Raw genomic sequence first — 12017 nt, 5'->3', positions numbered from 1 at the left:
CCCAATTGCAATTTTTTTCCTTCCCCAAGGCTGGGAGGATGGCTCTAGGTGCTCAACAGGGCCTTTATCGGGCCCAGGGATTCATCCACTGAAGCCAGCTTGGGGCGGGGGAGGGCACAGTAAAATATACACAAGTACTTAGCTTTTGCCAGGAGGGCCGTTCTCCTCAGGTTCTGGAGGTGTGAGTAGGCTGTGTGGCTGGCTGCTTCTCCCTGAGAAAACTGTGGTCCAATGCTAGTACCAGCCCACCGCTGCTGCCGTCGCTGCTCCAGGAATGGTGCCTGAGGGCTCCCTGCAATTCAGGTCCAGTAACTCCTCTCCACTTCTGAACGGTCTCTTCCTCCCCTTGCCCCTCCGTTCATTGTCTAAGGTTGCCTTTGATGCTCAGGGCTCCCAGCTTGTCACAGATATACTCGTTTCACTTGTTTTTTCAGGTCCTTGCTGTAAAGAGGGTTCGCAGGAAGTGCTCGTCTATTCCACCATCTTGGCTCCACTTTCAAGGCTTCTGTACATCTTATTTGCTTTAGTAGCAGGCTGTCCAATTCCCTTGGTTTGCCAAAAGGACCTTATTAGCATGGTCATACCCAATCACTGCTGGAGTTACAAAACCATGGCAAGAAAGCCCACATAAAAGTGATTCATTGTATCACACCATGCTGGTTACTTTGTCCTTCCAATAAACCAGTTTTATATTTAGGTTTGAGTTGACACTTTTTAAATTTTATTTTTCAAGCTTGTTTCTCAAGTGTATTATTTTTTGTTTTATACTCTTGACTAATCTTTGTCTAAAGAATGGACTTCGTGTATGGTTTCAGTTCTGCCTTAACAGAGCATCCAGGGGCAATAGTTTCAGGGATCCTCCAGTGTCTGTCATACCATTAAGTCTGGTCTTTTTATGTGAAATTGAATTCTGCTCTACAGTTTTTTCCTACTGTGTCTGGGGCTCTCTATTGTGTTTCCTGTCAGGGTGGTCATTGGTAGTAGCTGGGCACAATCAAGTTCTTCTGGTCTCAGATGGAGCCTCTGGTTCAGTTGGTCCTTCAGTCCCTTGGGCTGGTATTTTCCTTGTGTCTTTGGTTTACTTCATTCTCTTTTGCTCCAAGTGGAATGGGACCAATAGATGTGTATCTTAGATGGCTGCTTGCAAGGTTTTAAGACCTTGTTTGGATTGACAATTTGTCATTTTAATTTACATTGGTGATATTTTATTTTACAATGTTGGTTGTAACAAGTTTCCATTGATGTGTAAAAACTTATTCAATAAGCCAATATCAATTATGAATAAAACTTTAAAGATTTTAATGAAATATAGATGTACTGGTTACAGAACTATGCTACAGAAACCCATCTCATGAGCAGGTTGGATTTAATGAATCCAATGTTGGCTTGATATTAGGATGGCAAGAAAAAGAATGACATATTTGCTTTTATGCCAAGAGAAAGTACAGTGGCACCTATGACGGGAATTATTGTACAATCATACTGTGCCCTAAACTGGGAAGTGAAGCACTAATAAGTCATGAAATAGTGGAGAGCAGAAACTAAACCGTTGCTACTTCCACTTCACATAGTCAACAATTAATGAATAAATAAGTTAAATAAAAGTATTAGCAGGGAAGTGAGATTTGTGAAAGATATTGACATATAGCACACACGCGGATAATGAAAACTGTAAGGGATGACATCTTGTGCATTTTATAAATTGAAATGGTTGAATTTTTGATTGAAAATATCAGAGTAATTTTCAACCAGAGGAAAGAACACAAGGTACATTTGAGCTTGGCGTCTGCTACGTGAAACCGATTATGATCAACTTAGCCTTTCATTCGATGCTGCTTTCCTGATTTCTAGAAGGAAAACTGCGTCTCCATAATCAAGTGTGCGGGGAACTTTTAAACTTTAACTTGCCGGAGGGTCTAGCTGGCGAGATTTCAAAACTAAAATTAAGCACTCCATTCAGAAATTAAACTGAGGATGTTTACTTCTACACTCATGATAACCATCAGGCTTCTGTTAAAGTTGCTGTTTGAAAAACAAAGCTTGGTTGTATTTGTTACGTTAAGAGTGCTCCCACAACCGGCATTCGAAAAAGCTTCACTGAGTTGTTAAAATAAATTAGAGCCCATAGATAAATGTGTTGTTTTAACAACCTTAAGAAGTTCCCCAGAAAGCTCCTAGGCATTATGTCTTCTCAGCTAAATAAGCAGAGTTTATTTACACTTTCCCGGGGCCTGGTGGCGCAGCGGTAAAGAGTAAGGGTGCTAACCAAAAGGCTGACAGTTTGAATCCACCAGTCGCTCCCTGGAAGCCCTATGGAGCAGCTCTGCTCGTCCTATAGGGTCACCGTGAGTCAGAATCGACTTATGGTTCCTGTACAATAGACGGAACAACAGATTGATTCCGACCCACAGCCTCTAAGCACCTTCAAAATCAGGTTTCGTGAAGACTAGAATTAAACACCAAAAATCTCTGTTCTTGAGGATGACACTAGGAGCCATCAGGTATTGAGGTAAGGTCCATGGCCCCATCTCTCTGTTCTCATTCAGATCAAGGCCAGACTTAGTCCTGCTCCCTCTGTGACACTGGACCAGTTTTGAACACAGAGAAATTCCTTATTGCAATATGATCGCTTACCCACACCCTGATACAGCTCCTTCCTTTACAGACTCTGCCTCTCAAACTGAAACAGAAAATACTCACCTGGCTCCTTCCTGCAGCCCTAACAGTGGGCTCAGTGTGACAGCGATGACATCTAGGGCAAGTTTCCGAGGAGGGCAGCCAGACTCTGAGGTCCTGGTATTTGATTCTGTGTCCTTTCCTCCCCACAGAACTGAAATTATCATTTCACCTCCGGTGATGTTGACAAGGCAGGCTTGGGGAGCTGACAACATCTCTGAAAAATGTTTCCCCAGATGTTAATTACCAAAACCAATTAAAAGCTTCTAGTAAGTATTCCTAAAGAGATCACAGAAGTATTTGTGGAAGGCTCTTTCTTGTCCAGGATCCCGGAGACAGACGAGGTCTCCCATGGAGGGAGAAGAAAATGCTGAAGGCTGACACGTCGGGGACATGAGCCTCTCTGGATTCTCTGTTTCCCTGAGAAATTCACCTACCCCAATTTTTTTCTCATTTTCAACCCATGAGCTGCACCATCATGTAAATTATGAAAGGAAAATAGAATCAGACACAAAACTTAAGAATATTTAAAGAGAGCCAAAAGAAGAACATGCCAATAATTTACAGGAGAAATCACTGTACTCACTCATAGAAGTCAATGCCAATGAAATGGACATTTTGTAAGAAAATGTGTTTTACCACTATTGACTCCTCCAGCAGTGTTAGGAGGTCTAAATAGAACGGTAACCATCAAAAGAGTGTTTATGAGCCCTCAGAAATAATAGCCCCAGGATCAGAGGGTTAAACATGTAGATTCTACAAGTGCTTTCAGTGTTGGGTAAGGACCCCTGGTTGCTCAATGGTTAAGCAACTGGCGGCTAAACAAAATGTCGGCAGTCTGAACCCACTCAGCGACTCTGCAGAAGACAGACCTGCTGATCTGCTTCCATAAAGATTACAGCTTAAAAAAAAAAAAAAAAACCCTGTGGGGCAGTTCTACTCTGTCTTATATGATTGCTGAGTCAGAATCAACTGGATGGCAATGTTTTTGTTTTTTTTTTTTTTCCCTAAATCTATACTATCTAGTTGATGCGCAGCAGGAATAGCTGGGAGACTAAACATAACACATCCTCCGTGCCCTGTTGTGGGAGGCAGTGTAGAATAGTGGCGAAGGAAGGGGAACCCAGGGCTAATCACCTGGATTAGAACTACCAGCTTTTTACTTCATTTGCTGTGTGACCCTCTGCAGTTAATTATCCTCTCTGTGCCTCCGTGTCTTCATATACAACACGATAACAATGCTTACTTCCAACTTCATGGTAAAGAATCACTGAGTTAATAGATTAAAAGCACTCATAACAGTGCTCAACTCACAGTTGTTGTGAGCTGCTGTGGACTGGGGCCCCGACTCATGCTGATGCCATACACAACCCCCAGGGAAGGGGCCTGGGAAACTTCTGTCCTAACAAGGTTTTCAGACAAATCCAACCATTAGTATGTATGAAGAGTTTTCTTTTGAAATAATCAAACAAGAGCAAAAATCTGAAAGCACAAAAATGATCCAACAGGCCTTAGAGGGTTTTTTTTTTTTAATTACTTATTTTTGGTGGCAATATATACAACCAAACATACACCTATCCACAATTTCTACACAACAGTTCAGTAACACTGGTTACAACCTTCACATTGCGTCCCCATTCTCACTATCTCCACCCATATTGCTTCATCACCATTAACTGAGGCTCTCTGCCCCTTAAAGTTCTCATCTGTGCTTTAGATTAGCTCTTGTCAGTTTAAACTCACTTAGATGTTTCTTTACAAGAGTGCTACGCTGAGAAAGAGCTTTTTTTTTTTTTTTTAATTGTATTTCATTGTGTTTTTGGTGAAGGTTTACACAGCACTTCAGGTTCCCATTTAACAGTTTCTACACAAATTTTTCAGTGACATTGGTGACGTTCTCTACAGTGCATGAATATTCTCAATATTTCTGTTCTGGTTGTTCTGTTGATCCCCAGGGCTTTGTATTATTGTTAGTTTTATTGTTGTTGTTGAGAATATATACAGCAAAACATAACCTATCCAATAGTTTTTACAAGGACAAGTCGGTGACATTGGTTACATTCTTCAAGTTGTGCAACCTACTCATTCTCGTTTTCTGAGCTTTCCCTCCCCCAGTAACAAAAGCTCACTGCCCTGTAATTTCCTATCAAACTGAGAAAGAACTTTTTAGTCAATATTTAGACAGTGAAAAATACACAAATCTGTATCTGATCTACAACTGGAAGATTGTACATATTGACCCTGAGTGTGGACAAGAGAGATGAGAACAAGGGGAGGGGATAAGGGAAATGATGAATTGACAGGGGTAGAAGGGCAGCCTGGGCAAGGTGAGAGGTTTCCCAGGGCTACTAAGAATAAGAAACCACTCCAGCAACTCCTGAGATTACTTCCTCAGACAAAACAAAGCAACCCATCATTCACAGGTGAGGGCTGCCTCATCCCAGCCCCATTCTTACTCCCTCTTGCCGTGGCGAAGTTTTAATTCCCTCTAATGTATTCAAAATTTATGTTTCCCCAAACTTCTCTCACCTGTGACCTGATGTAATTTTTCTCTCTGGTGTCATTTCCCCAGAGAAGAAGCTGATTTTCTGGCCTGTCTAATTACAGAGGTGCTAGGAGAGATGATTTTTTTTTTTTTTAGGAGAGATGAACGTGCAGGTGCCATCTGCTTTCAGAGTCCGACAGAGGGCTCTTAAGGTGGTTTTAATAGGTCCCAGAGGGAATGGCTCAGTTTCTGCCAGGTGAGACGCTAAACTGGAATCAGAAAGTTAACTCCGAGCGTCTGCAAAACATGATTTGTCATTTCCCTGCCTCCAGGGTGGCTGATTTATTTCAATGCTCATTTATAAACAGTTTTACTGCCTGTTTCTGATCATGAAGATTGTATATATATATATATATATATGTATATAACATAATGATGTTATATATTATATATGTCTGTCAGTTTGTCCTACTGCAGGGGCTTGTGTGTTGCTGTGATGCTGGAAGCTATGCCACAGGTATTCAGATACCAGCAGGGTCACCCATGGAGGATAGGTTTCAGCTGAGCTTCTAGAATAAGACAGACTAGGAAGAAGGACTCGGCAGTCTACTTCAGAAAAGCATTAGCCAGTGAAAACCTTATGAATAACAGCAGAACATTGTCTGATATAGTGCTGGAAGATGAGCCCCCCAGGTTGGAAGACACAAAAGATGACTGGGGAAGAGCTGCCTCCTCAAAGTAGAGTCGACCTTAATGACGTGGATGGAGTAAAGCTTTTGGGACCTTCGTTTGCTGATGTGGCACGACTCAAAATAAGAAGAAACAGCTGCAAATATCCATTAATAATCGGAACCTGGAATGTACGAAGTATGAGTCTAGGAAAATTGGAAATTGTCAAAAATGAAATGGAATGCATAAACATCGATATCCTAGGCATTAGTGAGCTGAAATGGACTGGTATTGACCATTTTGAATTGGACAATCATACATTCTACTATGCTGGGAATGACAACTCAAAGAGGAATGGTGTCGCATTCATCGTCAAAAAGAACGTTTCAAGATCTATGCTGAAGTGCAACGCTGTCAGTGATGGGATAATATCCCTACGCCTACAAGGAAGACCAGTTAATACGACTATTATTCAAATTTACGCACCAACCACTAGGGCCAAAGAAGAAGAAATAGAAGATTTTTATCAGCTGCTTCAGCCTGAAATTGATTGAACATGCAATCAAGATGCACTGATAATTACTGGTGATTGGAATGAGAAAGTTCGAAACAAAGAAGAAGGATCAGTAGTTGGAAAATATGGCCTTGGTGATAGAAACAACGCCGGAGATTGAATGATAGAATTTTGCAAGACCAACGACTTCTTCATTGCAAATAACTTCTTTCACCAACATAAACGGCGACTATACACATGGACCTTGCCAGATGGAACACACGGAAATCAAACTGGCTACATCTGTGGAAGGAGACAATGGAAAAGCTCAATATCATCAGTCAGAACAAGGCCAGGGGCCGACTTGGAACAGACCATCAATTGGTCATATGTAAGTTCAAGCTGAAACTGAAGAAAATCAGAGCAAGTCCACAAGAGCTAAAACATGACCTTGAGTATATCCCACCTATATTTAGAGACCATTTCAAGAATAGATTTGACACATTGAACACTAGCGACCGAAAACCAGACGAGTTGTGGAATGACGTCAAGGACATCATCCATGAAGAAAGCAAGAGGTCATTGAAAAGACAGGAAAGAAAGAAAAGACCAAGATGGATGTTCAAGGAGACTCTGAAACTTGCTCTTGAGTGTCGAGCAGCTAAAGCAAAAGGAAGAATTGATGAAGTAAAAGAACTGAACAAAAGATTTCAAAGGGCCTCTCGAGAAGACAAAATAAAGTATTATAATGACATGTGAAAAGAGCTGGAGATGGAAAACCAAAAGGGAAGAACATGCTTGGTGTTTCTCAAGCTGAAAGAACTGAAGAAAAAATTCAAGCCTCAAGTTGCAATAGTGAAGGATTCCATGGGAGAAAATATTAAATGATGCAGAAAGCATCAAAAGAAGATGGAATGAATACACAGAGTCTTTATACCGAGAAGAATTAGTCAATATTCAACCATTTCAAGAGGTGGCATATGATCAGGAACCGATGGTACTGAAGGAAGAAGTTCAAGCTGCTCTGAAGGCATTGGAGAAAAACAAGGCTCCAGGAATTGATGGAATATCAACTGAGATGTTTCAACAAACAGATGCAGCATTGGAGGTGCTCACTCATCTATGCCAAAAAATATGGAAGACAGCTTCCTGGCCAACTGACTGGAAGAGATCCATATTTATGTCTATTCCCAAGAAAGGTGATCCAACTGAATGTGGCAATTGTAGAACAATATCATTATTACCACACGCAAGCAAAATTTTGCTGAAGATCATGCAAAAATAGCTGCAGCAGTATATCGACGGGGAGCTGCCAGAAATTCAGGCTGGTTTCAGAAGAGGATGTGGAACCAGGGATAACATTGCTGATGTCAGATGGATCCTGGCTGAAAGCAGAGAATACCAGAAGGATGTTTACCTGTGTTTTATTGACTATGCAAAGGTATTCGACCCTGTGGATCATAACAAACTATGGACAACACTGCGAAGAATAGGATTTCCAGAACAGTTAATTGTGCTCGTGAGGAACCTTTACATAGATCAAGAGGCAGTTGTTTGGACAGAACAAGGAGATACCGATTGGTTTAAAATCAGGAAAGGTATTGTCAGGTTTGTATTCTTTCACCATACCTATTTAATATGTATGCTGAAAAATAATCTGCGAAGCTGGATTATATGAAGAAGAACTTGGCATCAGGGTTGGAGGAAGACTAATTAACAATCTGCTTTATGCAGATGACACAACCTTGCTTGCTGAAAAGTGAAGAGGACTGGAAGCACTTACTAATGAAGATCAAAGACCACAGCCTTCAGTATGGATTATACCTCAACATAAAGAAAACAAAAATCCTCACGACTGGACCAAAGAGCAACATCATAATAAACAGAGAAAAGATTGAAGTTGCAAGGATTTCATTTGACTTGGATCCACAATCAACAGCCATGGAAGCAGCAGTCAAGAAATCAAAAGACAGATTGCACTGGGGCAAATCTGCTACAAAGGAGCTCTTCAAAGTGTTGAAGAGCAAAGATGTCACCCTGAAGACTAAGGTGTTCCAGACCCAAGCCATGGTATTTTTTCAATCACATCATATGCATGTGAAAGCTGAACAATGAATAAGGAAGACCGAAGAAGGGTTGACACCTTTGAATTGTGGTGCTGGCGAAGAATATTGAATATACCATGGACTGCCAAAAGAATGAACAAATCCGTCTTGGAAGAAGTGTGGCCAGAATGCTCTTTAGAGGCAAGGATGGTGAGACTATGTCTTACATACTTGGGCATGTTGTCAGGAGGGATCAGTCCCTGGAGAAGGACACCATGCTTGGCAGAGTACAGGGTCAGCGGAAAAGAGGAAGACCCTCAAGGAGGTGGATTGACACAGTGGCTGCAACAATAAGCTCAAGCATAACAACGATTGTAAGGATGGCGCAGGACCAGGCAGTGTTTTGTTCTATTGTGCATAGGGTTGCTGTGAGTTGGAACCGACTTGACGGCACCTAACAACAGCAACATATATTATATATTACATAATAATATATATTATAATTATTACATATGTAATATGTTATTTTATATCTTATATAATATGTACAGATATATACATTATATATGTATTAAAAAAGCAAACCAAACCTGTTGCTGTTGATTTAGTTCTGACTCATACCGACCCTATATATGTATATGTAAGATTTCATGTAATATAATATTATACATTACTAATATATGTAATGTATTGTATATTACATATATCACATATATTATATATTACATATATTGTATAGTGTTAATATTATATTTAATTGTATATAATAAATTACTCTGTAATGTTATATATAAATATATATTATACTATTACATTCTATTATTAATATATTAAAATTTTATATCACAGTCATGCATCCCTTAACATTCATTGTACATTCTGTGAAATAGGAAATTCTGTGATTTGGACGTTCTGGGCACACCATATTATATACACTCAGTCCACAGGTTGCTCAACTTAAGTACAATCCGTAGTTACCGACTAAGCCCTGTAAAGCCTATTATATTAAAAAGATGAGGTACATACAGTGGTTCACAACGAGGAATGGGCACACGGGAGTGCAACTGCTTTATATACAAGAGACATGAGGACGCCTTGTAGTGTGCGGGGAGCTCTTGTATTCCCTTCCCCCACTACCTCTGAAACTTCCATTCTCTGACCTGGATTTCTGAATTTATGGGACCACAGACTTATATGCCATAGAACATTGTCTGAATAGCCATTTGCAGCACACGACTGTGCATATAAATAATAAAGTGTTCTGGTGGCATAGTGGTTGAACGCTCAGCTGCTAACCAAAAGCTCTGCAGTTCAAAACCAGTCAGCAGCTCGACAGGAGAAAGAGCTGGTGAGCTGCTTCTGTAAAGGTAATATCCTAGGTAACACTATAGGGCATTTCTAAACTGTCACATGGGGTCGCCATGAGTCAGAATCTCCTGGGCTGCAACATCTTTACACATATTATTATATACATTGACTTAATTATATACTATGATATGTAATAAATATTATTTTATTATTACAAATATATATAATAAAATTGGAAAATACATAAAAAGATGAAAGAATATTGAAGACTATGTAAGTCACCCATAATCTCACTGTGTAGAGATGAGTACTTAAAAAATAATAAATTGAATAAAGTCATTGAGGACTAATTCACATAAAATACAACTCACCAATTTGAAGTGGATGCTATGATCATTTCCCCCCTTTCTCCCTTCCCCTAAGCCCTCATAAGCACTAATCTATTGTCTTTAGGCATTTACCTATTCTAGATATTTCATATAAGTGGAATCATACAATATTGTCCTTTTGTGTCTGGCTTATTTCGCTCTGCATGATGTTTTCAAAGTTCCTCCATGTGGTAGCGTGTATCAGGACTTCATTTCTCTTTACAGCTGAATAATATTCCACTGTATGGATAGACCACATTGTGTTTATGCGTTCGTCCAGTGATGGACACTTCAGTTGTTTACACCTTTTGGCTATTGTGTAAAGTGCTGCAGTGAACAGTGGTGACCATGTGTCTGTCTGAGTCACTGCTTCTTAATACTTTAGGTTATATAGCTAGGAGTAGAGTTGCTGAGTCATATGGTAGTTCTAAGGAGCCCTAGTGGCACAAATGTTAAGCGTTTGGCTGCTAGCCTAAAAGTTGGCAGTTCACTCCTCAAGTGAAAAACCTGGCAACCTGCTTCTGTAAATATTACAGCCTATTAGCCCTATGGGGTAGTTCTAGTCTGTCACATGGGGTCACTATGAGTTGAAAATGATTCAACGGCACCCAACAACTACAACAGCCTAGCAGTTCTAGGAGTCACTGGGTGGTGCAAATGGTTGAGCTCTAAGGTTAGTCTTGCACCTCTCCTGAATGGAGGATCTACTGGGGTCTCCTGTCCCCCATGGAACAGATGAGAGAGTAGCAAGTCAGAGGCTTAAGGGGCTGGCCCAGGGTAAAGGGAATGGACCAGGCCGTGCAATCAGAAAGATGTGGGCTCAAACTACAACCTCCTCACCTCCTGACTCTGTGAACTTGAACAAATTATTTCTTCTTTCTAGATCTCAGTTTCCTGTGGAGTAAAATGGGAGATATCAACAGTGAAAATTGTGAGCCAGAACTCCATAGGATCACCTTGTTTTTCTGGGTCTCACAATATTTCCACCTCGTCAGATTATAGTCGTAACACTTTCCTATTGCTCTCTGTTAGTGGAAAATATTCTAGTTTTCCTCCCCTGACAGGTTTCTGCCTTACACAGGCTCTGGCTTTTGTAGGTTTACTATAATAGCTGATTGCTTCAGTGGTAGGATTCTTGCCTACCATTGCCCACCTATGTGACTTTGTGGTGACCTTACTCTTTCTGGGTCTCAGTTTCCTCATCTATACAATGGAGCTAATAATGGTTCCAAGGGACATTGGTGGTGTAGTATTCCGTTGCGTGAATATACCATAATTTTTTTATCCAGTCATTCTTTGATGGGCACTTTGGCTGCTTCCATCTTTTTGCTATTGTAAACAGTGCTGCAATGAACATGGGTATGAAAGTATCTGTTCGTGTGGAGGCTCTTCTTTGTATAGGATATATTCCAAGGAGTGGTATTGCTGGATCATATGGTAGTTCTATTTCTAGCTTTCTAAGGAAGTGCCAAATTGATTTGCAAAAAGTTGTACCACTTTACATGCCCACCAGTAGTGTATAAGTGTTTCAGACTCTGTACAACTTCTCCAGCATTTATTATTTTGTGTTTTTTGGATTAATGTCAGCCTTATTGTGGTAAGATGGTATCTCATTGTAGTTTTGATTTACATTTCTCTAAAAACCCTGGTGTTGTAGTGGTTAAGTGCTACGGCTGCTAACCAAGGGTTGGCAGTTAGAATCCTCCAGGCGCTGCTCGGAAACTCTATGAGGCAGTTCTACTCTGTCCTATAGGGTTGCTATGAGTCGGAATGGACTCGACGGCACTGGGTTTGGTTCTTTGGGTTAATGGCTAATGGGAAACGCTGGTGGCACAGTGGTTAAAAGCTATAGCTGCTAACCAAAAGATCAGCGGTTTGAGTCTACCGGGCACTCCTTGGAAACTCCATGGGGCAGTTTTGCTCTCTCTTATAGGGTCGCTATAAGTTGGAATCGACTTGACAGCAACTGGTTA

The sequence above is a fragment of the Elephas maximus genome, chromosome 11 (genome assembly GCF_024166365.1).
Source record: "Elephas maximus indicus isolate mEleMax1 chromosome 11, mEleMax1 primary haplotype, whole genome shotgun sequence".
NCBI classification, from domain to species: Eukaryota; Metazoa; Chordata; class Mammalia; order Proboscidea; family Elephantidae; genus Elephas; species Elephas maximus.
The sequence above is the reverse complement of the archived record's forward strand: the minus strand, read 5'-3'. Positions refer to the sequence as shown.